Source organism: Phyllostomus hastatus, unplaced genomic scaffold (genome assembly GCF_019186645.2).
Source record: "Phyllostomus hastatus isolate PE091 unplaced genomic scaffold, TTU_PhHast_1.1 phas_contig_34, whole genome shotgun sequence".
Classification (NCBI taxonomy): Eukaryota; Metazoa; Chordata; class Mammalia; order Chiroptera; family Phyllostomidae; genus Phyllostomus; species Phyllostomus hastatus.
In genome coordinates, this window is record NW_025333857.1 from 43,093,174 (window position 1) to 43,120,353 (window position 27,180).

The 27,180-nt window shown below is 41.4% G+C and overlaps 1 protein-coding gene and 1 pseudogene across 7 annotated transcripts in view; both read right to left on the bottom strand.

The window, feature by feature from the left end:
* The window catches only part of AGTPBP1 (ATP/GTP binding carboxypeptidase 1), a 128,808-nt gene extending 113,430 nt beyond the window's left edge, over positions 1-15,378 (bottom strand). For 2 of the 7 annotated variants that reach the window (XM_045840564.1, XM_045840557.1), the window contains exons 1-3: positions 15,171-15,378; positions 13,095-13,194; positions 12,064-12,123 (exon numbers count right to left, since the gene is read on the bottom strand). The gene's annotated coding sequence lies outside the window, so the exon portion shown is untranslated. Of the gene's footprint in view, positions 1-2,674; positions 2,697-12,063; positions 12,124-12,679; positions 12,803-13,094; positions 13,195-15,170 lie in introns of those variants that run through there. The other 5 variants (XM_045840559.1, XM_045840562.1, XM_045840561.1 and 2 more) reach the window with 5 other exon arrangements.
* Positions 15,379-25,110: 9,732 nt separating this feature from the next.
* Positions 25,111-26,398, bottom strand: LOC123820214 (annotated as a pseudogene).
* Between the last annotated feature and the right edge of the window lie 782 nt (positions 26,399-27,180).

Consider the following 27,180-nt stretch of genomic DNA (forward strand, 5'->3'; position numbering starts at 1 on the left):
GCATCGTCCCAATACGCCAAGGTTGCCGGTTCAATCCCCAGTCAGGGCACATATAAGAATCAACCAATGAATACGTAAATAAGTAGAACAATAAATCAAAAACTCTCTCTTCCCCTCTCTAAAATCAATTTTTTTAAGTTTTTTTTTTCAAATTCTCATATAAATTATGTCTTAAACAATATTCTTAGTAACATTATTTTGGCTTATAACTTTTAGCAGCTTTGTTATTTAACATTCTCAGTAATTTTCATGTTGCGAATAATGTTACTAAAAATCAACTTACATGTGGTAGTGACAGACAGACAAACAGATGAATGCAACAGGACTGAGGTCTAGAAAGAAACACATATGTCTATGGCCAACTGATTTGGACATGGGAGCCAAGTACATTCAATTACAAAAGAACAGACTGTCCTTTGCTGAGACAACTGGATTTCCATATGTAAAGGAATGAAGTTGGATCCCTAATCACACGTGATATAAAAATTAAATCAAAATGAGTCAACAACCTAAAAAATCAGCACCTGAACTGCTAGGAGAAAACATGGGGCTAAATCTACATGACACTGGGTTTGGCAGCAGGCACTCAATTCTTAGTTATTACAAAAGAAGCATAGAATAAAAGAAAAAAGATAAATTGGACCTCAAAATTTAAAACTTTCGTCCATCAAAGGACATCATCAAGAAAGTGGAGACAACCTACAGAATGAGAGAAAATGCTTTCAAATCATATATGTGGTAAGGGTTTAATATTCAGAATACATATAGAACTCCTACAACTCAACAAAAAAAAGACAATCCAATTTAAAAATAGATAAAAGATTTGAATAAACATTTCTCCAAAGCAGATATACAAATAGCCAATGAGCACATGGAAAGATGTTCAACATCACCAGTCCTAGGGAAGTACAAATAAAAATCACAGCATTATTCACACCTGCTATGATGTCTATAATCAAAAAAGTGGAAAATCACAAATGTTGTCGAGAATGGAGATAAACTAGAACCCTCATATGCTGCTGGTGAAAATGTAAAATGGTACGACCGCAGTGGAAAAGTTTGGCAGTTCCTCAAAAAGCTAAATGTAGAGTTTCTATATAGCCAAGCAGTTCTACTCCTATGTACCCAAAATAACTGAAAACAGGGACTCAAACATGTAATTGTATGCCAATGTTCATAGCAGCATTATTCACAATAGCTAAAAAGTAGCAACCACCCAGGGCCCACTAACAGATGAATGGGTTAAAATGTGGTATATAGGTAAAATGTAATAATATTCTGCCATAAAAAGTAACTTCCCTGCCCTGACCACTGTGACTCAGCTGGTTAGGCATTATCCCGCAAAGCGAAAGGTCACCAGTTTGATTCTGGGTCAGGACGCTTGCCTGGGTTTCAGGTTCAGTTCCCTGACGGGGCGCAGATGAGAGGCAACCACTCGATGTTTCTCCCTCACATCAATGTTTCTCTCCCTTTCTTTCTCCCCCACCTTCCCCTCTCTCTAAAAATAAATACATAAAATCTTTTAAACAAAGAAAAAAGGAATGTTCAGATATATGCTACATGAATTAACCTTGAAAACACTGTGCCAACTGAAATAAGCCAGAACTAAAACAACAAATACTGTGTGCTTTACTTCCATTTATATGAAAAAATCTAGAATAGGCAAATTCATAGAAATACAAAGTAGATTAAAAGTTATAACAGGCTGAAGGTAAGAGGGAATGGGTAGTCATTGCTTAATGGTAATTACAAAGTATCTATTTGAGATAATTAAAAACTTTGGAAATAAATAGTGGTAATGGTTAATTAATTGGGAATATAATTAATGTCACTGAATTATAAGTTTAAAATGTTTTATTTTTGGATTTTATTTATTTATTTATTTTTAGAGAGAAAGGGAGGGAAGAAAGAGAGGGAGCGAAACATCAATGTGTGAGAGACACATGGATAGGCTTCCTCCTACACGCCCCCTACTGGGGACCCAACCCACAACCCAGGCACAGTCCCTGACTGGGAGTCAAACCTCGTGACCTTTCAGTTCACAGGCTTGCATTCAACTCACTGAGCCACACCAGCCAAGGTGAGCTTAAAATGGTTTAAATGCCAAATTTTGCGATAAATATATTTTACCACAATAAAAATTACCAAAAAAAAAATTAGCTTATGTTACTTATTTAAACTAAGTCTAGCAAGCCTACCTTTAAAAAAAATACTGAAAACAGTTATTTAACAGAAATTGATTACCTTTACCATATGAGTCTTTAAAAATCATGAAAAGAAGCTTAGTTACCTGAATGGTAAGCTAAGTTAATTACCTTGTTTTTTTTTTCAATAAGGTTGGTTAAAGATTTTTTTGTTTGCTTTAAATAAATAAAAATAAAAATACTCTTGCACATACCATATACACAGGACATACTTTATTAATATCTTGTATAATAAAAATCTGTGGTTTGACTCCTAGGCCTACTTAAATAAAGTAAAAGTAAAATAGGAAATTTAAGAAAAGGAAAATCTATTTTTTCTATCTGCACAACTAGCTCACATTAGACTTTATATTCTTTTCTGGGATGGAGATCCGCACAAGAGTAGATTACTTAGATGACCAAAGCAATTAGATGGACAGAAAAATTATCATTATCAGAAGAGCAACAGCAATCATTACTGAAGTACTTACTATAAAACCTAATACTTCCAAACACGGCCCTTTGAGCCAACAGCTGGGAACTTCACAGGCCCCAAGGCCTAATGAGAGTCCTCCCACTCTTGCCGTAGGTGCCCCGGCCAGTGGGAAGGCTCCTCACCCCGCTGGTTCCACAGTCGGGCAAACCAGTTGTGCTGCATTCAGTCCAAAGTTGAACTAGTTTTAGTTCCCTGCCAACTCTCAGAATTATTCAAACAAACTACTCCCGAACTCCCATAGCAAAGCGGGGGGAGAGTTACTTCAGCCTTTTGTTCCTACAAAGCCGGTCTCCCACAGGCCCTCTGGCCGCCTGGCTCTGTTCTCAAGTGCCACCCCCATGTGGTACCCAGTATCTTCCTCTCCCAAGCTGGGAGCAGACGTGACTGACCAACTGCTGTCCTCGCCTCTGACCAATGTCAAGGAGCACCCATTTCATCCTGTTCAGGACAGAAGATCCCTACATCACCAACGGACTGAATTGGAGGTGGTAAGAACAATTATTATATCTCAACTTTTCTGTCCAAACTAATATCACAGCTATAGATGTTATCATCTTCATGGAGGAGTACCCCAAGACCTAAAAGTTATTTCATGGATCCTCCTGTGTTTACAGATCGAGAAGGGCTGGTCTAGCCTCTCTCGGGCAGGGCAGGTACAAACAAGACCAGGTCCAGTCCTGTCTAGTTCTACAGCTAGTACGCACAGCAGAAGATATCTGATCACCATAGCCTCCTGACCACAACGGTTTCCTGATTTTAAAACATGAGTGTGATTCTAGCACTGAAGATCTAGGAAAAATTTCACAATTACACACAGGAGGCCTCTTAACCTAAAAGAAACAATACCACTCTTGGTTTCTCGGCTCTGTGCCTCTGCACAGAGATTTTGGGAGTTGTTCCTTAAAGCTCAACCTAGAGTCTCTTTATACCTCTGACCAGTTCTATAAACCACTTAATACCTGTGCCATACATTAACTTACTGCCCCCATCTCCAAATTAATCTTTTGCTTATCTATGAAAATGGCTGTACAAGGTCTGTCCAGGAAAAGTCCAGCCATTGTTAATATAATGAGAATGTTTTGCACAACATTGATGTAACCTTGGAGGCAAGGAGAATGGACTGGAACGCACATGCATGAATAGTGAAGACCTCACTGTACTAGTCAGTGGGGGTGGTAGATGCCATTGGGTGAGCATGTGTACTGTGTGCTGTCACATTCAAAATGAATGAGTAGAGAAACGAATCTGCAACAAACTTTGTGGTAAAATTTGTTTTAACACAAAACAGAAAGCCATAGCTATGGGCAACTAATGATTGACAGCCTCATCACAACAATGCACCCACTCGTGTATCACGTCTCATGTAGAGTTTTTTGGTGAAACATCAAATCACCCAGGTGACTCAGCCCCACTACAGCCCAGATCTGGCACCCTGCAACTTCTGGCTTTTCCCAAAACTAAAATCACCTTTGAAAGGGAAGAGATTTCAGACTAAAGTTGAGAGACCAATGAAGAGATCTCTTTGATGAGATTCAGGAAAATACGACAGGGCACCTAATGGCGACTGGGAGAACTGTGTGAGGTCCCAAGGTGCCTACTTTGAAGGGGACTGAGGTGTCATTGTCCTATGTACAACATTTCTTGTAGCTTGTATCTTCTTCAGTGTCTCTATTTTTCCACAGTCCTTGGCTAGATACTTTCTAGATAGACCTCATATGCTCTAAAAATATTCATCTCTTTGCCAGCTGACACAATATTAAGCTTTATCAAGAGGGCACAGGAAAGACACTGCAGATAAAAGAACTCTGCTTCTGGTTCCAGTGTGCTCACCAGGCTGTAGCAGACACGGCTCCTCCGGGACCCACTCCTGAAACAAGGGTGGCTTCTCCAGCAACAGGCTCCTGCAGCACACGCCGCTTCTCCAACAGAAGGCCAGGCAGTTTTGTAGCACAGTGACTCGGGTGAGACACCTCCCCATGAACAGTTTTTCTTGGCACCCCAGAAGGTACATATCCAGCAAATTTGCCACCCACAGCTACTTGCCTTGACCTTGCCCTTTTCCAACAAGGTCCAGACCTCAGTGGGGGAGGGAGATCCACTCTATCTCAGCCTTGGGAGTAGTAAGTACTCTCTGTATCAGCTACTCCCATATTCCTTAGAGTTACCTTTACTTCTTACTGGTAAGTCCCTTGTTGCTCCAGTCCCCTGATACAGTCAACAATTCTTTATATGAATCTTTCCCCGTTAAATTACTGTGTGGTTTCTATCTCCTGAATGGACCAGATTGATGTTGTACATCCCAACAGTTTGCTAAGCTATTTAGTATCCTATGGTAAATAAACCCTCTACGCTTAAGGTATTTAAAGTAGATTCTGTTCCCTACCACTGTATCTCCACTGTTCTCTTTTTCAATAAAGAATTTTGTGAGGGGAAAAATACCATACAATATCCTCAGAGACTGGATCAATCTCTGACATCACTTTTCAAGTTAGGAAATGATACTAATCATGCATAGCCAGAGTTAAGAATGGCTACTGAAGTTTCCAGTCCCAGGTCAGTCCAGTAAACACTTTGATTGCAATATTAATTCCATCTTAGACTACTATCATTCCTGTTTTGCCTAACCACTATTTAAAAACTTAGTCTATAATGAGATAACACTTCACACCTAGTAAAGTGGCTACAGTAAGTAAGAAGCAATTAAAACAACAAGTGTTAGCAAGAATGTGAAGGAACTAAGATCCTCATACACTGCGGACAGGAACATAAAATGGCACAGTCTAGCAGTGCCTCAGAAGGCTAACCACAAAGTGTCCACATGCCTCAGATATTCCATTTCTAGGTATACACCCCCAGAATGAAAACCCGTATCCACACAAAAACTTCTACACAAATATTCATAGCATTATTCATAATATGAAAAATGGGAAACCCAAATGCCCAACAATGGATAAATGGTTAAATAAAGTGTGATATATCCATATAATGGACTATTATTCAATGATAAAAGGAAAGTACAAATATGTGCTATCTAGATGACACTTGAAAATATGTTAACAATTTTAAAAATAACACACAAAAAGGAAAATATTGTCACATGAAAAAAGCCAGTCATCAAACCATATCATTATATGATTCCATTTACATGAAATACCCAGAATAAATAATCTACAGAGACAGGTTACTAGTTACCTAGTTAGGTAACTAGTAGGAGGAGAGGCTAAAGGAGCATGGGGTTTATTTTTGAGGTAATAAAAATGTTCTAAAATCAATTGTGGTAATTGTTGCATAACTGTAAATACACTAAAAGCCAAGGAACTGCATACTTTAAATGGGAAAATTATATGGTAAGTTATATCTCAACAAAGCTGCTTCCAAAAAATACAAGCTTAGTCTCTGCAAGAACATTCGTAATTCAACCATTTCTAAACGACGGTTTGGAACTTCTATCCTCTGCACCTCGATGCTGACACCCCATGATGAAACACTATGTACTTTTACACAAAAGCCAAACTACTGACCTACCTGGGTCTCTGGAAGATGTATTCTAAGTTATTTATCCAACATAAATTTAAAACAAAAAAAGCTGCATTAACAATCTGAACTCACAGTATTCATTACCTTACATTGGGAAAGTTGACTTTCATATATTTAAAGATGGCACATAGCAAAATTATATGTGGGAATTTGACTTTAACAGAAGATCACACAGCAAAATCAGTTTCCTCAAGCTAGCCCACACATAAGGAAAAGCAAGCAATTTTGTATACTCCAGCTCAAGAAAAGTATTGGTCACACGTAGGGTTGGGCCTGCCGTGCATCTGGGCCGGCAGGGGCTGTTCTGTGTTGGTTACTGGAGGGAGCCCACTGGGGAGAATTTCAGAGCACTGGAGTACGTGAAGCTGGTATGCCATGTCCCAGTACTGGTTTGCTACTGTAATACTGTGTGGCCTACATTTGTTTTGGAATGTGAGGAAAGGTGGCCCGCAGATGGCTCCCTAGATTACTGTGCCATTACGCAACTGGAACAGTACTGCCAAGTTACACAAATGGGGTGAAATCTGTTATGTCAAGGCATTTATGTTGTTGCATAACAGGGTTTCACCAGAGACAGAGGTCCATTTGATGGTGCAGGGGAGGGAGAGGGCCTTGAAACCCCTCCCTGATAATAAGACACAAGAAGAAGAGGAAATGGGTTTCATGAATGCCCTGAACCCAGGGAGCACAGGGTTAGTAGCAAGAGGACCCCACCTCACTACCCTCACCACTAGCTACCCCTAAAGTATGACGAAGGATGGATCTCCCCCTCGAACACCCACCTGGGCACCCAATTTGTCCAGGGAGCCTCCCTATCCAGAGCAAGGATAAAGCACCAAAACAAGCAGCCAGAGGGCCACACCTAGAGACTTTGATCCCCTGCTTAGACTTGTCAAAATTTAAACCCCAGTATACAGAGTAAGATGAGGAATGGGCCCATGAATGAGGATCCACTAACACTGATCCCAATTCCATGTGGAAGATCAACACCCATGGTCTTCCTCCCTGAGGCTCTAGTGTATCCCATCCTCAAACACCTACAGGAAGGGACCCATTATGGAAGGGATGCTTTGATGGACCTCATTAGGCCACATCTGAAGAGCCCTCATTTGCAAAGAACCATTCAGAGGACCATTATCCAAGCCTGCCAGATGTGTGCCAGGAACAATCCTAAGACAGAATGCACCCCAGTGAAAAAGGGAGCACAATATACAGGTTATGCCCATTTGAGGACTGGCAAGAAAACTTTGTACAGATGCCTAAAACCAAAGGGAATTTCAATTTTTTGTTAGTTTTTGTGGGCACTTTTTCTGGGTGGGTAGAGGCATACCCCACTAAAACTAAGAAGGTGACTGAGGTAATGAAACGTCTACTTAAAGAAGTAACTCCTAGGTTAGAACTTCCTCACAGCACTCAGAGCAACAATGGGCCATCATTCACTTCAGGGATCTCCCAGAAGGTTGGGCAGGCACTACAAATACAGTGGAAATTGCATGCATGTTAGAGACCTTAATCTACAAGAAAGACTGAGAAAACAAACCACACAATGAAGACGACCCTGGCAAAACATGCCAGGAAACGCATTTGCAATGGGACCAGGCACTCCCCATTGCCTTGGTCCAAATTAGGGTGGCACCTAGAAGTGAGCTTAAGTTAAGCCCTTTTGAAATAGTTTATGGGCAACCCTTCCAAATCTCAGTTTAGGGAATGCTTCTCCCTCCCTAGATTTGGAGCACAAGACAAAAATTGAGCAGCATGTATAACATTCAGGGCAAACACTAACCACCTTGCACAAGTTTGCTCATTGCAGGTTCACCTACCCACCTGATGAGCCCTTGCACCCATTCCACCCAGGGGGCCTAGTGTTACTAAAGACCTGGAAGGCTCAAGGTCCTGAACAGAGACTCTCCAAGCAATGGACTGGTCCCTCTGACATCCTACTAACAGCACCCTCTACTCTAAATTTCACAGGAATTAAGCCCTTGGATCCACCACACACAGATAAAATGGGCACCATCTAAGGGAGATTTGAACCCTGCTGCTGTGGTTGATGCTGAAAAGGACAGCTGGACTAGCACTCTGGAAGGAGATTTGAAATCTCTCTTTTGGATGAAGACAGTGGGCCCCAATGCAATGTGACAATGTTCCTTTACTTTATTTATGTGTTTGCAAATCTAGGGACTTTCCACTGCTTGATACTGAGTTAGGGTATGGTCCTTCCCATTGTTAAAAGGAACAAGGATTGAAAAGAAATTATAGTTATTTCTAAATGAGCATAAAAAGTTGTGAGAGTTTTAACTTGAAATGAGGAAGACCTCAGTTTTTGGTTAAAGTTATTCTTTGCTTGCCTTCTGGTCTTATGGGGACTACAGGGAACTTAGCTGTTTTGTTTACACCAGGAATCCTCTGTCTCTGCCATTTGGGCTTCGTGCCATTTGGACCCCATCAGGGCTGTCTGCGGTACTGGTTGGTATGAGAGCAAGTCTCTGCCGTTAGAGGCTTTGGGCCATTTGGACCTAGAAGAAGTTGTCTGTGGGACCAGTCGCTGTGAGACAAGATTCTAAGGCTAGTTCCAGTCCCTCCACCACTTTTTCTGGAACTGTCTTTGTTTTGGATTTGTTTTGTTTCTGCTTTGCAAAGGTCATTTTTAAAAAGAAACTGATGTTTCTAAGGGTTAAAACTTCACATTAAGCTGTAAAGTAACAAAAGATATAAGGCACTGAGATAAAATTTTGGTCAATATTGGAAGGACAATGATTTCCCTTTTTGCTTTGTATTTTCTCCCTAATTGATGGCTCTAGAATTTGGATGATAATGTGGGTAATCTTAGGAAGGGGAATTGGTTTTAAGGAAAATCACAATGCTCAGTTTTGAAACTGGACTTTAGGGCAGATAACTGTTCTCAAGAAGGTGCAGCTCGCACAGACTCCAAGGGGTGCCTGGAGCAGACCATGACAAGAAGCATGCTTCAGCCACCTGCATCTTCCTAATGATTGTACTTTTAAAGGGAAAGAGAATTCCAGGTGCAGGCTAAAACCAGTCTGGCCTGGCAACTGGTGGCAGGGTTATTTTGGGGGGTTTACGAGGGAATGGGTTTGGGAACAGATACTTGCCTTTATTTCAAATTGTATGTTCATCAAAGAAAAGATTCCTTTTCCTTTCCATTGAATTCTGTCTCTAGAGTTTTGCCTGTTGGCAGCAAGCTGTCAGGCACCCACTAGCTGGTTCTGTAACCAGGGTGTTGTCCCAACACTCTTATGCCAAGGTTGTGGGTTCGATCCCCAGTCAAGGCACATATAAAAATCAACCAATGAATGCATAAGGAAGTGAAACAACAAATTAATGTTTCTTTTTCTTTCTCTCTTTCTTTCTCTCTCCCCTCACCCTTCTCTCGCTCTAAAAATCAATAAATAAAACAACATTGCTCTAATCAACAAAAATAATTTTTGCTATTAAGTACTAGATATTGTTCCTGCTAGAGTGGGTGCAGGCAAACAGAAAAAGACCATTGTTAAAGACTATCTGGCCCTGGCCAGTGTGGTGTCATCCTGTAAATGGAAAGGTCGTGGGTTCAATGCCTGGTCAGGGCACATGCCAAGGTTGCAGTTCAGTCCCTGGTCATGGCCAGGTAGCCAATCAATGTTTTCTCCCTCACATCGATGTTTCTCTCCCTCTCACCCTTCCTTCCCCTCTCTAAGCACGTCCTTGGATGAAGATTAAAAAAAAAAAAGAGTATCTGTGGTTCAGCCACAGGAGATGGAGAAACAGCTACACTGAATACACACCATCTTTTGTTGGCTTTCTCTAATTGTTCACCATCTGAAAGGAATAAATCGCTTTTCAAGAACATAAGGGAGCTACTCTTATTCCCCCACAGCCGCTATGTCGATGTGATGGGAAATGCAATCCCGAGTCTTCAATAAGAAACAACGCAGAGAACATGCCCAAACCCTTGGCCACATCATTAAAGGAAAAAGTGAGAAACTCTGAGGGAAGGAAGTAAAAAATATCTGTTTTGTTAGTAAAGAAAAGAGGAGGTACATTCTCAGCAACAGGCAAATAGAGACTATTACCATTTAAATGAGGATAAATATATACATTGAACATGGCCTGTATATATTAACCTACTCTAAATTACTAAATTACAGTAGACATTTTCATCTAGTAGTTACCTTACTCATACGACATCCAATTATTAGCCCAATCTGCACACAGGCTAATTTATTTCACATATATTACTGTCATTAACTTTATCAAAAAATGTGGGTAAGAGTAAACCTATAAAGATTACACTTTTTACCTTTCCTCATCATGCATCCTCACTAAAAACATAAGTTTGGATGCTTTGCACATTACTCCACAAAAGATGTTCTGGCACATATAAAAGTTCTAATTTGTTCTGCTATGTGATGCTTTAATTATACTAAAACTTATAAGGTCTTATTGTTGGGGAAGTAGAAAACCACTACACTTCAATTCACCTAGTTTATTTAATAATAACTCTTCCCCCGACTCAGATTCCAAATGACTATTTTCAGACTTAAACAACTGCCAAAATTCCTAAATCTACGTAGGTGATAGATGAGACTAGAATTCTTACCTTGAAACATTTCCTTTGCTTCTAACCTAACTATGACCCATTAAAATGATTTAAGTTTTATTTGTTTTAAGGGAAGTACTGTAGCCAAAGTCAGCTTCCACTAATACTCCCAATAAGAAATAAAATATACAAGATAGGAGGAACTCAGAAAGCTGTAAGGCAGATAAAAACAGAGCAAAATGACATTAGTGCCTCCTTATCAGTAATTACTTTAAAAGTAAACAAACGCTCCAATCTAAAAGCAGAGATTAGCAGAATGGATTAAAAAAAAAAGGCATGATCCAACTACATGCTCTCTACAAGGCTCACTTTAGAAACAAGTAGCCTGAAAGTGAAACGATGGAAAAAGATATTCCATGCAGCCCTGGCTGGGTGACTCAGTTGGCTGGAGTGTCGTCCCATACACCAAAAGGTTTCAGGTTTGATTCCCAGTCAGGGCACATACCTAGGTTGCAGGTTTAACCCCCAGTTGGGGCACATACAGGAGGCAACCAATTGATGTTTCTCTGTCACATCATAGTCTGTCTGTCTGCCTCTCTCTCTCTCCTCCCCACCCCCTCCACCCTCTGAAATCAATAAAAAATATATCATCAGGTGAAAATTAAAGAAAAAAAGATATTCCATGCAAATAGTAATCAAAAGACAGCAGAGGTATCTACACTATCAAACAAAATAGACTTTAAATTTTTTAGAAAATGGTGTAAGAGACAAAGGACACTACATGTTAATAAAAGGTTCAAGAGACCAAGAAGATAGAACAAGTATAAACATCACATACCTAATAACAGACCACCAAAATACATGAAGCAAAAGCTGACAGAATAAAAAGGAGAAATAGGCAACTCTACGATAACAGTTGAAGACTTCAATACCCCATTCTCAATAACGGGTGGAAAAAAACAGAAAGTTGACAGTCTTTCTGTTTGGGTTTACTGGTTTAACACAATAAACCAAATAGACATACATACACTCTACCCAACAGCAGAGTGCCCATAGGACATTCTCTAGTATACAGTCTATGTCAAGCCACAGATTAAGTCTCAACAGATTTTTTTAAAAATAGATACACAAAGTACCCTCTCCAACCACAACAGGATAAAGTTAGAAATCAGTAAGAGAAGGAAAACTGGAAAATTCACAAATTTATGGAAATTAAATAGCACACTCTTCACCAACGGGACAAAGTAGAAATCACAAGAAAAGTTAGAAATACTTAACAGACAAATGAAAATAAAAACACAACATACCAAAATGTGTAGGATGCAGAGAAAGTAGAGCCCATCAGGATAGTTACAGCCATAAACACACTGAAAAAGAAGAAAGTTCTCAAATAAGCAATCTAACTTTACAACTTAAAGAAGTAGAAAAAGGAGAACTAAACCCAAAACTAGTAGAGGGAGAAAAAAATTTTTAAAAAGTACAGCAGAGTTAAATGAAATAGAGATTAGAAAAGGAACAGAAAAAAGCAACAAAACCAAAAGCTGGTTCTCTGAAAGCATTAACAAAATTGACAAACCGTTAGCACAGCAAGAAAACAGAGAAGACTCAAAAACTCTTTTTAAGGTGTTCAATAATTTTTAAGAGTGTAAAGGGTCCCAAGACTAAAAGTTTTAAAACATCTAATTTAGAGAACTTAATATTACTATCAGATCCCTACAAACCAAAAAGTACATAAAATCATTAATTTAAAAAAAAACTTTCCTAAGAAAATTACATGAAAGCTAAAAAGACAATATCAAATCAAAACTAACCTCACTGTGCAATATTAATAACAAAGAAAATAAAACAAAAACATGCTTAGAGGAAAGTGGTTTATATACACTGAAAATATGTAATATACTGTTCTGATAAAAACTTACATACCCATCAATAGTTTGATAATTTTTTCATAGCAGCACATGACAGTCAAAGAAATGCAATCACATACTCAAAAACAGGTGATTAAAATAGCAGCCGCCGCCACCACGAGGGAGACAATCCAAGGTTCTGTCAGAACAGACAAACAGGGATACTTCAGCAGCTCTCAGGCAGCATCTCAGGACGCCCCACTCACGGTCCAGCTGTTCTATTTAAAACTAAATCACGTGCTTCCAAGGTAGGACAGTGAGATTCGGCCTGTATTTAGCACCCCCCCCCCCCCAAAAAAAGTGAATGGGTCTTAGTGGAATTAATCTGCACGAATAATGCTCCATCAGTCCAAAGTCCTTCTTCAGCTTACTAGAACCCTTCAAAGACTGGAGACAAGCAGTAATAGTAATAGTATTTACTGAGCACTTACTATGTGCCAGGCTAAGCACTTCGTGTGTGTTAGTTCATATGCGGCTCAATATCATCTTAAGGGTGTAACTGCTATTATCCCACTTTTGCAGCTGAGAAAACTGAAACAAAAAGAGAATAAATAAGTTGCATCTAAAGCAAGCCCATGATTCAAACCCAGCCAGTTCGGTTCTGAGGCCCAACCCCCCTTAGTCACTACACTACAGGATGGAAGTACTGTAACCAACAATAATGTATAAAGTTTAAAAGTCATGCCCACTCCACCCATTGCCTCCCGGAAGCCCCCAACTTGAAGATAATCCTCTGACAGTTTGATTTATCACAACTGATGTTCATCTTCCAAGTACTGAGGGACTTCAACCAAGAAGAGCAAATTTTGGATGGTGAATACTGTGGAGATTTTTTTTAAACACCAAAATGTAGAATATAATACAAATTAGGTAATTTCACAAGTCCTGAACCTCTTTTCCCTCTGCTATTGTAATCGATGAAACCATTATACAGGATTCTAGGTAGACTGTTCTAAAGAGAATAATGCTTCAATTCGAGTCAATAAAAATTTCTTCCTCAAAATATTTTGCAATATTGGCTAATTACAAGGGTAACTCTCATTCTACCCCCTTCATTTCAGAGTTCAGAATGAGACTGCAGTTCTAAATATGTGCCCAAGCAATTCAAGGCAGAGTTCTAAGGTCATTAAAAATGACCTTAAAACTTCATTGTAGAACTTAAGACAAGTAGAATGGGAAACTGAACAGGTCATATTATAACGCTGCTTAAGGATGACAAATAAGGAGTGGATAAGACTCACAGTAATTACACAAGACATCCTCATAGAGATGCCAGCGTTTGGTTTGGTTTTAACTTTTGGCTCATGTTTTATTTAAAGTGCCTTAAATAAACGACTACTTTTTTTGGTCTACTGAACTGAAAACATTCCACAATACATTACAAAAATAACTTTCTAGTTTTCTCAGGGAAAAAAAGGCAATTCAAAAGAGGAATGCAAAGATTAAAGAAAGAGATGACTCGATTTACACGAAGATTACAACATGAACACGAAAGATAAGTGAAAAGGAGTAACCACGAAGTGCTGAAAGTATTAAGTCATCAGCTGCCCTAGACCTTCAGGCACGTAAGCCAGCTATCTGAAAACAAGGAATGGGCTCGCAGTTGCCAACATTCATATTGCGTATATTAGATGTATTAAAACTCTATTCTACATTGGGTAATGCCCAGGAAAGCAAACCAACGGATTCAAAACTACGCTGGTAGTAACAGGCTTAAATGACACGGGGGAGGGGGGACAAGCCAGCCAGCCTTTGCGTAGGGGCTGCAGGAGTCCTTGAACTGAACACTCGCAATTAAGAACCCGCTGTTGGGAAACTCTGCAGAGTCATCAAGGGCGATCTGATTCAGGTTCAAATCAAACCCACAAGGTGACAAGTTGTAAACAGAGAACACGTTCTGGGCCAAACACCCATTGAGAGGAAACAAAACTAGTCATCGCCGGGGTCACACCACACCCACCCCACCCTGACGCTTGGCACTCCCACAGGGTGGGTGCTGGGCTGGGTACTGGAGTGGGTGGAGAAGCGGGCGTGCAACAGCCCAAGACCCGCCGCCCCCCTCCTCGGCTCTGCTCTGCTCGACTCTGCTCTGCACCGCACAGCGGCGACTGGCGCTCGGGGGCCCTAGAGAAGGAGCAGGGCACGAGGGCCGCCTTTGCTTAGAGACCGTGCTGAGGACTCTCCTTGGGGGTGGGGGTAGGAGGGCGGCCAGGTGTTGGTGGATGGGAATGGGATGGAGCGTTTTCCAGGAACAGCCAAAACCCCAGCCCATCAGGGATTTCCCCTCAAGATCCGGTCCACGTCCCCAAAGACATGCGTTACACAACCTGTCAGGTGAGGGTCGAAGGGGTTTCGGGGCGCAGACCGCGGCAGGCCAGGAGTCGCTCTTCCCCTGGCTTCTACCGCCCCCAAGACGCTGCGGCCCAGGGAGAGCAGAAGGACAGCCCCCCGGCGGGAAAGCCGTGGTACAGGGTCTGCCGGCCAGGCGCGGACAGCGGGGCACTCACCAGCTTAGGAGGGGGAGCGAGCAGGGAGTGGACAGAACCACACCACTTGGCTCGGCGCAGGCAGTGCAGGCGGCTGCTCTGTGGACGCACCGCGGACTCCTCGCCGCCTGCTGCCGGGTGTTTTCATACAAACCCGGGTAGCAGGCGAGGCAGAGGCGGCGGCGGCAGCGGAGGAACCTTCCCGCATCCCGGGCAACGTCAGCGCGGCGCCCCGCCCACCGCACGCTTTGGCCAGCTAGCTCACGCGCGCGGGGAAGGAGGGAGGGAGGAGGACGGGGCGCGCGCGTGTGCGCGGGCGTGGCAAACGCGCACGGAACAGAGGGCGGGTCACGCGCGTGGCCGAGGGTGTGGAGCGCGCATGGCCAAAAAGAGAGAGTGCGCTGGCATGGAAGGGTAGGGCTGGGGTGGTTCTTCCAGATGGCTGGAGGGGGTTTTGCGCGCGCCTTCGGCCCGCGTCCACTACAGCAGCCGCCCAACCGAACAAAACGGGTTGCCAGGTGGATAACCACTTTCCGAAATATCACCTTCTTGTACGCTCCCAGTTAGAGACCCCGTCTTTTCCCGGAATTAAGCCAGTGCTCACCCCTATTACCATTTAGCCGCCCCGGACAAGCGGTTCTTACCTCTCCCCACGTGATACCAGGTCACATCAGTCCCTGGGGCCACGGTAATGTTTAGCTATTTCCTGACCTCAAGGAAAATCCATAATACATTAGCAGACTAGCAGTTTCCCTAGCTGGGCTCACAGGGCACAACGAAATTGCACCTTATGGCCAAACCTACATGCCTAGTGTAGCAGGGAACAAAATAGCATGCTGACTTATTTTTGGCTATTTTGTATGGTGCCTGCATACAGTCACGAAAATGGCAGTGCTAAATTGGCCACTGAAAGCAAAGACGGAATGTTTTATCTGAGAAAGTTATGTCTCAGACAAGCTAAATACTGATACACCCCTCCTGTGTGGACTGTAATATATTTTTAATAAATACCTTTTTTTTCCAAGAGCATGGGGTCATGTTTCCTGCTGTTTATAGTAGCTGACAAAGAATGTAACACTACTACTACACAGAGCAGGAGTTTTCAACCGCTGTGCCTTCCGCAGGGGGCACGCTGTGGTGCTGCAAGATTTTTTTAAAACATGCAAAACCTGACTATCTAGTCAGGCCCTTAGGTTTTCAGATAAAATGACAACAGCCAACACAAGAATGGCCATCTGGTGTGACTGAATCAAAATTACACCTTTTTTTGTTGTCAGATCAGCAAAAAATATAACACTTTTCGGTGTGCTGCAGAATTTTAGTAACTAGTTGATTTTCCAAAGGTTGAAAATTGCTGAGATAGGGAAATATATCGAGAGCTGTGAAGTTCTTATTTTGCTTTCTTACCATCATGTTTAAACGAGTTGAGCAGGTGTGAAGGAAGTTCCAAAAGTAATCTTCTTGCAGCTTGCCCTAGCCAGATAGACATCTTTACTAGGATAAACAAGAGACTATCACCTTTTAAATGCCTTAGTTTCTCCCACTATAAGCACCAAAAAGTAGGTTATGGTATTTTAAATAATTTTAAAACATACCACCCCAGACAATCCAGTTTGAAAAGCATTATCTAAGAATGCCTAATTATCAAAGAATATTTAACATTTTTCAGAAATTAAGTATATGTAATACATATGAAACTTTATTCAAACAGTATCTTCATAAACATATCAACCAGCAATATAGAAAGATATAAATGTGAATGCCTGCATTTGTAGATTTTGAATTCCATTTTAGCAAAGCATTGTTAGTGTGGTGTGATAGCCAGAACACAAACCCAGTAAATTAACACACACAACTAGGTAAAATGCAGAGCCAATCCCATTTGTCACTCTTTTCCACTACTTTAAACAGCTTCCTCAAAACACTTCACAATGATACATGAAACTAAACATAAATAATTGATGTAGATAAGAGTCTAACCTTATAATGATATTCATTTAACTAGGATTCCTCATTACAGTCTAGCCAGTGCCTTGTAGGTAACCAATAAACACTTAATTATTTTAACTTGGGACTAGTCAGGGAAGAGAAAGGTTACCATTGGAGCCCAGCCAGCTATCTCTTTCTCTTTTGCTGATTTTCTTACTTGCATACCTTTCATAAAGTAACATACTGTTGCGTATGTAGAGTAACATACAAGTATGTTTAGTGATATAGTCTTTCTAATTAGTCAGCCGGGCAACTGCTTGGCTAGTTACCTACTGAGCAACCCAGCACAAAGGAATACATAAGAGTCATACAAGGTAACTATGCTATTCACTCAGCTTTTATTATATGTAGGTTCACTCAAAGCAAAACATCAACATACATTAATATCCTATTTATACTCTAGCAATCTAAAAGAAACACACACACATAACAATTAATGGAGGAAAACAAACCTGAGACCCAGAGTCTCAGCCAATAGGTCCAGGAGACAGCACCGTGGGCAAGGAAGCCATAACCCTTTTGCAAGGAAGAGCTGGTCTCACAGGTTGAAGAGGGTACAGCCTGGATCCAGCAGAGCAGAGCCTCCAGCAGCAGATGCCAAGGGAAGTCAGCGTGATGTGGAGCAGCACTCTGGTGTGTGGAACTCAGCTGTCCCAGCAGTGGTCTGGAGCCAGCCTCAGTTATGCGCTTGAGAGTGGTGCACTCCACCCCTCTGGGTCTCTTGATAAGTGTCTTGGCACCCCTGATGACAAGTAGGCACTTTCTCAAAACGACTATCTATGGGCGGTCCTGTTCTGCAGATGTGGCTGTTCTTGTCACAAGTGCAGAAAACTTAAGCATATGTTTTTGCCAGATGTGTCTGGTGTGACTTAGGTAGTTTCCTTCTGGAACCAAAGCAGCATGGCTGACTGGCTGCCAACGTGGTTGACATGAATGACATCATTTTGTTTTACACACTTAACTGTCTTTACACACTTTATCCTGTCTTAACTGGACCAATGCTGTTCTGGTCCTGCTCTCCACACATACAAAATCCAACAAACTTTATAAGAAAACTCTACAGCCATCAGATTTAGAACAGTCATAGACCTCTCAAAAGTCTACAGCCATTTCCATCTGGAACCATAAATGTTAGGAGCACAAGCTTAGCCATGAACTTTCTGAAACATGAGTAGTCCACAGAAGTTGTAGGATTGTTGTAACTATTCAATGTCATTCAATGATCGCCAATTTATTGAGCACCTCCTGCTAGACACAATACTCATGATCACGCCCAACAAAATACCTAACAGCTGTCTTGTGCCAAACTGAAATGTTATCACAAATAGACCATGGAGCAGAAATGTTGTAAGAACAACATGAGCTGAACCTACGTGAATGTGGCATGGCTGGGAAATGGAGGGAAGCAACCCTAGTATTTCACACAATGGAGAAGTTCTGGAGACAAAAGATTTTACAGTGACAAACGGTTTCCTGGAGTCATGTGGTAGATTGTGAATGATACATGATTCAGGGACTAAAAAGTTGAGTTTAAAGATCCATATCTGTAAGCCACTACACCCTCACTTTCTTTATTTGTGAAATGGAACTTAAATAACCAAATCTAAATAGCCAAATCTAAACATTCAAATGTAGATGCCCTTTGATCCACTTACAGGAATTTATCCTAAAGAAATAACCAGGGAAGATGTAGAGATTTAGCTGTAAGGATGATTATTCTTATAAATCTTATAATTCCACTTATAAATTCTTATAAGTGGAATTATAAACTATCTTTAATGTTCAACAGAAGGCACCTGGTTAAACACATTATCGTACAGCTGTAATATAGATCACTAGGAAGCCATTACAAATGATGTGGTAAATCAGGAGTTCTTAACCAGGGTCCAGTGGGTTTAATTCATGAACAGATGTGAATTTACCTTGAGGCTAATAAAGTGAGGAGCTAAGAGGGCTTTCTTAGCCCCTAATTTTCGCCGGTTCCTGTGAGTACTAAATTGCGGACTTAAAGAATTTTCCAAATGATAAGGGGAAGACAGGTTGCAATCAGGAAGCATTTCTACATGACTATTTCTGGTAAATTTCCTGAATAGATCTCATTTGAAAGGGACCTAGATCTGCAAATGCCTAGGAAGATATTGTGATTTTGCATTCTAAATAAATATCCATATAAATAATTTATATATGTTCACATGTGATTTTTTTTCTTTTAGAGGGCCTGCCCGCTATTTGAAAAAGACAATTTCCCATTATTTTCAAGTCAGTTTCTCAATCCTGCAGTCTGAACAAGTGTTTTGTTTTACTTTTTAATAACTTATTTAAAATAAAATAATAAACATTTGAACAAAAATCACAAACACTAGAAGTACTCTTCTTCTTACTTAATAAAACTGTTCAGCATTTCCAAAAGACCACCTAATTAACAATTAACTGATTTGGAAACATTAAAGAAGAGACTTCCGGCCAAGATGGAGGCATAAGTAGACACACCATACCTCCTCGCACAACCAAGATAGGGACAACAATAATTCAGAAACAGAATAACAACCAGAACTGACAGAAAATTGAACTGTATGGAAGTCAGACAACCAAGAAGTTAAAATAGACCTGTTTATCCAGACCAGTAGGAGGGGCGTAGTCCAGCAATCGGGCACAGGTCACAGCGTGGAGAGCAGAGTGTTGGGACCAGGTGCATAAGGCATCCGGGGCATGCGAGACCACAGTGGATGGACCCTGAGCGCGTAAGTGGCAGCTGGCAGACCCAGCGAGGCAACGATTGTGAAGCAAGGCACTGCATGCAACCCACGATCACAACTCTGGGAAATAGAGCCTTGGAACATTGATTGGAAACACCTGTGGGGGTTGAGGCTCAGGGAGAGACTCCAAGCCTCACAGGAGAGGTCCTTGGAAAGTCTCACGGCATGCACAAGCCCACCCACACAGAAATTGGCACCAGAGGGGCCCAGTTTGCTGGGGGGAAGAGGCGGAAGGGACTGAGGCCCAACGGAGAGCAGAGCTAGCGCCATTGTTCCCTCTCGGACCCTGCGCCCACATACAATGTCACAACCCAGCGAATGGGGTGCCCCTCCCTGGTGAACACCTAAGGCTCCACCCCTCAACGTAACAGGCATGACCAGACCAAAGAAACAACAACAACAAAAAGATGGCTCAAACAGAATTGAAAGCCCCACAATAGTATTTTTAAGTGACCGAGAGATAGCCAACCTATCAGATGCACAGTTCAAAGCACTGGTGATCAGGATGCTCACAGAATTGAATGATTTTGGTCGCAAATTAGATGAACAAATGAAGGCTACAATAAGTGAAATGAAGAAAAGTGCACTGAGAACCAATAGTGATGGAATGAAAGCTGGGTCTCACATTAATGGAGTGGACCAGAAGGAAGACAAAACATATAGTCAAAAAAGAATGAAGAAATAAGAATTCAAAAAAATGAGGAAAGGCTTAGGAACCTCCAGGACATTTTTAAACGATCCAGCATCCAAATTATAGGGGTACCAGAAGGAGAAGAGGAAGAGCAACAAGTGGAAAACTTATTTGAACAAATAATAAAGGAGAACTTCCCCATTCTGGCTAAGGAAATAGACTTCCAGGAAGTCCAGGAATCTCAGAGAGTCCCAAAGAAGTTGGACTCAAGAAGGAACACACCAAGGCACATCATAAATACATTAGCCAAGGTAAAAATGAAGGAGAGATCCTAGAAGCAGCAAGAGATAAGGAGACAGTAACCTACAAAGGAGTTCCCATAAGACTGTCAGCTGATTTCTCAAAAGAAATCTTACAGGCAAGAAGGGGCTGGAAAGAAGTATTCCAAGTCATGAAAGGCAAGGACCTACATCCAAGATTGCTCTATCCAGCAAAGCTTTCATTTAGAATGGAAGGGCAGATAAAGTGCTTCTCAGATAAGGTCAAGTTAAAGTAGTTCATCATCACCAAGCCCTTATTTTATGAAATGTTAAAGGGACTTATCTAAGAAAAGAAGATAAAAAAAACAAATATAGTAAAATGATAGCAAACTCACAATTATTAACAACCACACCTAAAACAAAAAGAAAAAGAAACTAAGCAAACAAGTAGAACAGGAACAAAACCACAGGAATGGAGATCACATGGAGGGTTAGCAACAGAGGAGTGGGAGGAGGAGAGAGGGGAAAAAGGTACAGAGAATCAGTAGCATAGATGGTAGGTAGAAAATAGAGGGAGGGCAAGAATAGTATGAGAAATGTAGAAGCTAAAGAACTTATGACACATGGACATGAACTGAAGGGGGGGAATGTGGGTGGGAAAGGGTGTGCAGGGTGGAGGGGAATGATGGGAGGTAATGGGACAACTGTAATAGCATAATCAATAAAATGTATTAAAAAAAGAAAGTAGAAAAAGAAAAAAGAAAACATTAAAGAAGTAATTTTTTATACAAGCTAACCATTAAATTAAATTGAAACATAGAAATGGAGAGTCAAAATTAAATTCACTTTCTCACATTTAAGAAATACTATTCAATGTCTAATATAGTATTATCAAATTAGAAAAAAAAACAAGTTGTTTGTATGGATTGTATGATCCCATTTGTATTTTTTAAATCAATATTATAGGAAATATTACACATGTACAGTTTCATGAACAGAGTTCTAGAAAGGAAAATACCATTCTGTTGACCTGAATTATTTGCTGCCCAGTTGGGGTAAGTGTTGCCACTTTATATATTTTGCATTGTTTAAATGTTTTAAAAGAAAGCATGCAACCTAACCAAACACAAAATTAAGTTGAACATAAAACAAACAAAAGAGAGTTTCCAAGCTTGTATACACAAGCTTCAAATCCCACAAATTCTGGATCCTCCTCTGTGCATTCACTGATAAACCTCAGTTGCCTAATTGCAGGGTCTTCTTCTGGGGCTTAGGAAATGTAGCTTTCATTAGACTAAAAGAGGTCCTAACCCAAAAGGATTAAAATCATGACATAAAAACATAGTCATAATACAGTGTTAGGTAAAATAGCAGGTTATATGCCATATGATTCCATTTTTACCAAAAAAAATGTCTTTATATGTTTAAAAACTATACTGGAAGAATACACATTAAAGTTTGAACAACAATTATCACTTGATAGTCACTAAACATTTATTATTTTTATTCCTCCATGTTTGTTAAATTTTCTACAACAAAAACATAACATTTGAACAAGAAAAACTTATATTACTTAAATTATCATAACTAACCTTAAAGGTTGGAGAGTAGATTATTAAAAGTTATAGTATGTATAAAAGCAGGTTGTAAATCACGACACCTGCAAAGGCTAATTATTCTGTTTCAGGCTTTGAAGCGGCCTCAGAACCTGGGCACCAATAGAATGCATTATCCAGAAACTACAGGGGAGCTTGGAAAGCCTCATTCACACAGTGAGCTCTCTGTCACAGTCAACCTTGTACACCAAACCTTATAAAACAAATTAACGCAAATATGAAGGATTTATAGATTTTAATTACAAAGAAAAGTCATGCAGAATTATATTAGTGCATTCAACTTCAGGTTTAAACATAAGAAATAAATTCTCATGAGTTGTTGAAGAAATATTATGTCCTTTTTAGGAGGTGTGAAATTTGCGACTACCTTCCTCCTCTGAGGACTAGACCAGACTTTGATTCTTCTCATCATGATAAGATGGAAATTTCAAGACAATAATCAATCAAATTAATGAAAGGGTTTATTTCTTTTTTATCTGTTATTAGTCCCCAGGTTTGAGATCCAGATTTTGGAGAAAGCACAGCAGTGACTCACTGGATGACAGAGAAGTCTCTTGGGTGCTGCACTGGCAGAACTCACTAGAAATCTGTCCTCTGGAACTTACTGGAAACCCGTCATCTAGGGTGCTGGGGAAAACTACTCATGGGGAGGTATCTCATCAGAGACACTCCACTATGAAACTGCCTGAAGGGTGCCAGCTACTGGCCACCAGATACCAGTGGTCACTGTGCACTACAGAAGCTATGGGTTGGAGAAACTGCTCAAGGGGATTTAATGCTGGCCTTTGCTATTGGCAGATTAAGCACTCCGAAATAGCGTTAGCCAAGTCAGCCTTAGTACAGGTAAATCCCCATGACTGAGCCCATGCATAACCTCCATGTCAGACACCACAGCCACTTTGTTCAGGGGCCCATTGAGCAAACACTGGGAAGAATGGAGAAAATAACTGACATGCCAGAGAGCATCATTTTGTCCACCTGATCAGCAAGAGCCCTTTCTGCAGTTCATGCCTTCTGATGGGCTTTCGTGTAAAGCACAAACACCTGCACAGTTCATGCCCATTCAAAGAGGTCCGTCCACATACCTCTTCCCCAAACTTCTCTGTCACCAACCTTGTAATCCTGTTACTTTCAAGTCCCTAACCCAGCAGCCCAACAATTAGTAACTGCCCATGAAGCAGTGTAGATCCACACTTCTGGTCATCTCTCATCCTAGATATGGACAGCCAAAAATCTATTGTTCCAAGTTCTGCCCTTTGGAAGGACTTTTCTTCACTGTTGTCCTTCAGTGTCACCCCTGAGTGGGGCTGTAATCCTGCAAGTGTCCACTTTAGAAAGATTGCTTCGTTTCTTTGGGAATTCATTTCTCTTGATCCCTGTGACAGGCAGAGTAACACCACCCCAAAGATGTCCACATTGCAATCCCCAGAACCTGTAAATATATTATCATACATGGCCAAGAGATTTTGGCGACTTGGTTAAATTAAGCATCTTGAAATAGGAAGACTACTCTGGATCATTCTGAATTATCTGGGACCAATCTAATCACATGAAACCTTAAAAACAGAGAGCCCTTCCTGACTGTGGTCAGAGAAAGACAAGTCCAGAAGATGGATCAGTGAGATGCAACATTGCTGGCTTTGAAGGAGAAAGGAGGCAGGAGGTCATGACCCAGGAAATGTGGGCAGGCTCTAGAAACTGAAATAGGGAGGGAAAGGGATTCCCCCCCTACAGCCTTCAGAAAGGGATGCAGCCCTCTCAGAATCTCAATTTTAGCCCAATAAGACCTACCATGAGACTTCTATTTTTTTGTTTGTTTTTGGGGTTTTTTTCAGACTTCTTATCTATGGAGCTATATCATAATAAATGTGTGTTACTTTAAGCCACTAAGGCTGTGGTAATATGTTAAAGTAGCAATAGAAAACTAATCCCACCACCATGGTGGCTATACATGAATAATGAGAACTACTATATCTACATTGATTTCCTAAACACATGTGACCTACTCACCTCTAAATGTGATTGTGCCGGGATGTTTTTCCTTCTGACTTTCTAAACGAAAATATAGATGAATTCCTTACTTCTGAAATGGAGAAAGTATCATTGTTATGCATTTACCATCTTGCCAACTGCGACCCCCCAAATCAGGAGAATTCATTCTCTTAAGTGAAGGTACTCTTACAGAAAACTGCATACCATAGGCGCTTAATTCATGCTTGCTGATGACTACGATAACAGTAATGACCATACACAAGATGCTTTCTCTAGCCATAAAGGAAATTAAAGCATAAAAACAAAACAACAACAAAACACATTTTAAAAAATTCTAGTAGATTGAAAATATTTTGGCTGTACTTCCGTATATAAACCAGAAATCTTCCTTTAAATTAGCTGTTACACTTTACAGATATGTTTGTATATGCTTAGAGTCTCTCTGAAAAATAAATAAGGCACCAGTAACATTGGTTGCCTCTGGGAAGAACTGGATAGCTGTGGGAGAGAGACTTATGTTTACTGAATATCATATTATGCTTTTAGATTGTGCTTTATTTGTACCTACTAAAATAACTACTTTGTTTTTTAAAATATGACACTTTTACATTAGCTTTTATTTATAATTTTATATAAAGAAGAGGACTTTTTTTAATCTTTCAATGAACTTTTTATCGGCCTTCTGCTCTGCCAAGGGATGTCCCACTTCTGCTGCATTTAATGCCTCAGAACCTTGGTGTCATTGACCTCAGACATCACTCTGCTGCCGTCCGCAATCCTGCGAGTTGTGGTCTTTTGGATGGTCTATAAGGAGTGGCTCTTGTCCAGGGCATCAACAAGATTGAAGTCCTCCCCTTCTTCCAGGAGGCTGCGGTAGGTGGCAATCTCAGCCTCCAGCTTGACCTTGATGCTCAGCAGGGCCTCATACTCCTGGGCCTGGCACTGCCCCTCTGCCCGGGTCTGAGTCAGCTCTGACTCCAGGTGCAGCAGGATCCCATTGAGTTGTTCCACATGTATGGCATAGCGTGTCTCCACCTCCCTCAGGATGTTCTCCAAACTCACCTTCAGATTCCTCATTGAGTCCAGGTTGATCTTCCATGACTGGACCATACGTCTTAGTTCCGTGAGGGTCAACTCAGCAGCACCTATCTCAGTGGTCTGCAAGGTAACCACTGTGGTACCCTCTTCCATCTCATGGGACCAGGACTTGTCCAGCTCCTCTCGATTCTTCTGAGCCAGCTTGTCATACTGGGCCCAGATGTCTACCATGATTTTGCCAAGGTCCTGAGATTTGGGGGCATCCGACTCCACGGTCAACCCAGAATTGACAATCTGGTGTTGTAGGCTATTTACTTCTTCCTTGTGGTTCTTCTTCATGAAGAGCAGCTCCTCCTTGAGAGCCTTGATCTTTGTCTCCAGCTGCAGCCAAGTGATATTGGTGTCATCACTGATCTTTCAGAGCCCATTGATGTCATTCTCCACAGACTGGCACGTGGCCAGCTCCATCTCATACTTGACTCTGAAGTCATCAGCAGCAAGACAAGCATTGTCAAGCTACAGAATGATGCGGGCATTGTCCACAGAATTTGCAAAGATCTGAGCCCTCGGGTCCTCAATGGTCTTGAAATAATGCCCCCTGTCTCTGACCTGGGTTCCCTTATTCTCTAAGAGTTCCCAGATTTTGATCTCCAGTCTCCAATTATCAGCCTCCAGGCTTCTCACCCTCTCCAGGTAGGAGGCCAGGTGGTCATTCAGGCATTGCATAGTCTCTTTCTCACTCTGGATGCCCCTTTTGCTCACCAGACCCCTGGGAATCCCTGCAGCCAGGTTCCCAGATCCCCAGCTGCCCCTCATGCTGGTGGAATGGGACACAGAGATCCAGGAGCCCAAGCCCCCAGTACCTGCATAGATGCTGTGGTCATGCTGCTGGACAGCCAGACCCAGTAGCTGGGCAACTGCAGGGAGCCCTGGGTCTGGAGAAGCTGGGGCGTATGCTGAAGTTCATGTTGTTCAGGGAGGTAGGTGAGAAGCTGAGATTCAGGCTGAGGCTGCAAGAAGAGGCCTTTCTTATATAGACCAACTTGTACCCATGTATAACAGATGAGGAAATTACAGTGAGAACCAGTCAAGTGCCATTACTTTGTGAACCCAAGTTTTAACACTCCTCTTTTTAAAAAAAGGTATATGGCCCTGGCTGGCGTAGCTCAGTGGATTGAATGTGTGCTGCGAACCAAAGTGTGGCAGGTTCGATTCCCAGCCAGGGTACATGCCTGGGTTGCAGGCCATGACCCCCAGCAACCGCACATTGATGTTTCTCTCTGTCTCTCTATCTCCCTCCCTTCCCTCTTTAAAAATAAATAAATAAAATCTGAAAAAAAAATCTTATTTATAAAAAAAGGTATACGTATGTGGGTGAATATATGTGTATCTATAAAGAGCCAGAATATACACGGTAAGTAAGAGTGACTGCCTTTAGACTGTGAGTAAAGTGATTTTCATTTTCTTCTCTTTGCTTCTGTCATTTTCTAAATTTTAATTAGGGACATCAGGGTCACTTTCCTAATCAGAAAAGAAGCCATTTTAAAAGACAAAATCTTCCCATGACTCGAGCCCAGCTCACCTGGTTGACTCATTTTCCAGTTTTCTGTAGCAAAGGGAAGGCTACCCTCCTGCTTCCTGTGAGAGAGAGCTGTTGGAAAGGAGGCCCTGCTGACCCCCCCGATCAAAATCTCAGAAGGGCAGCTCCTCACCAGCAGGTCGGGTCTTCAACCTGGTTCGTCGAGAGAT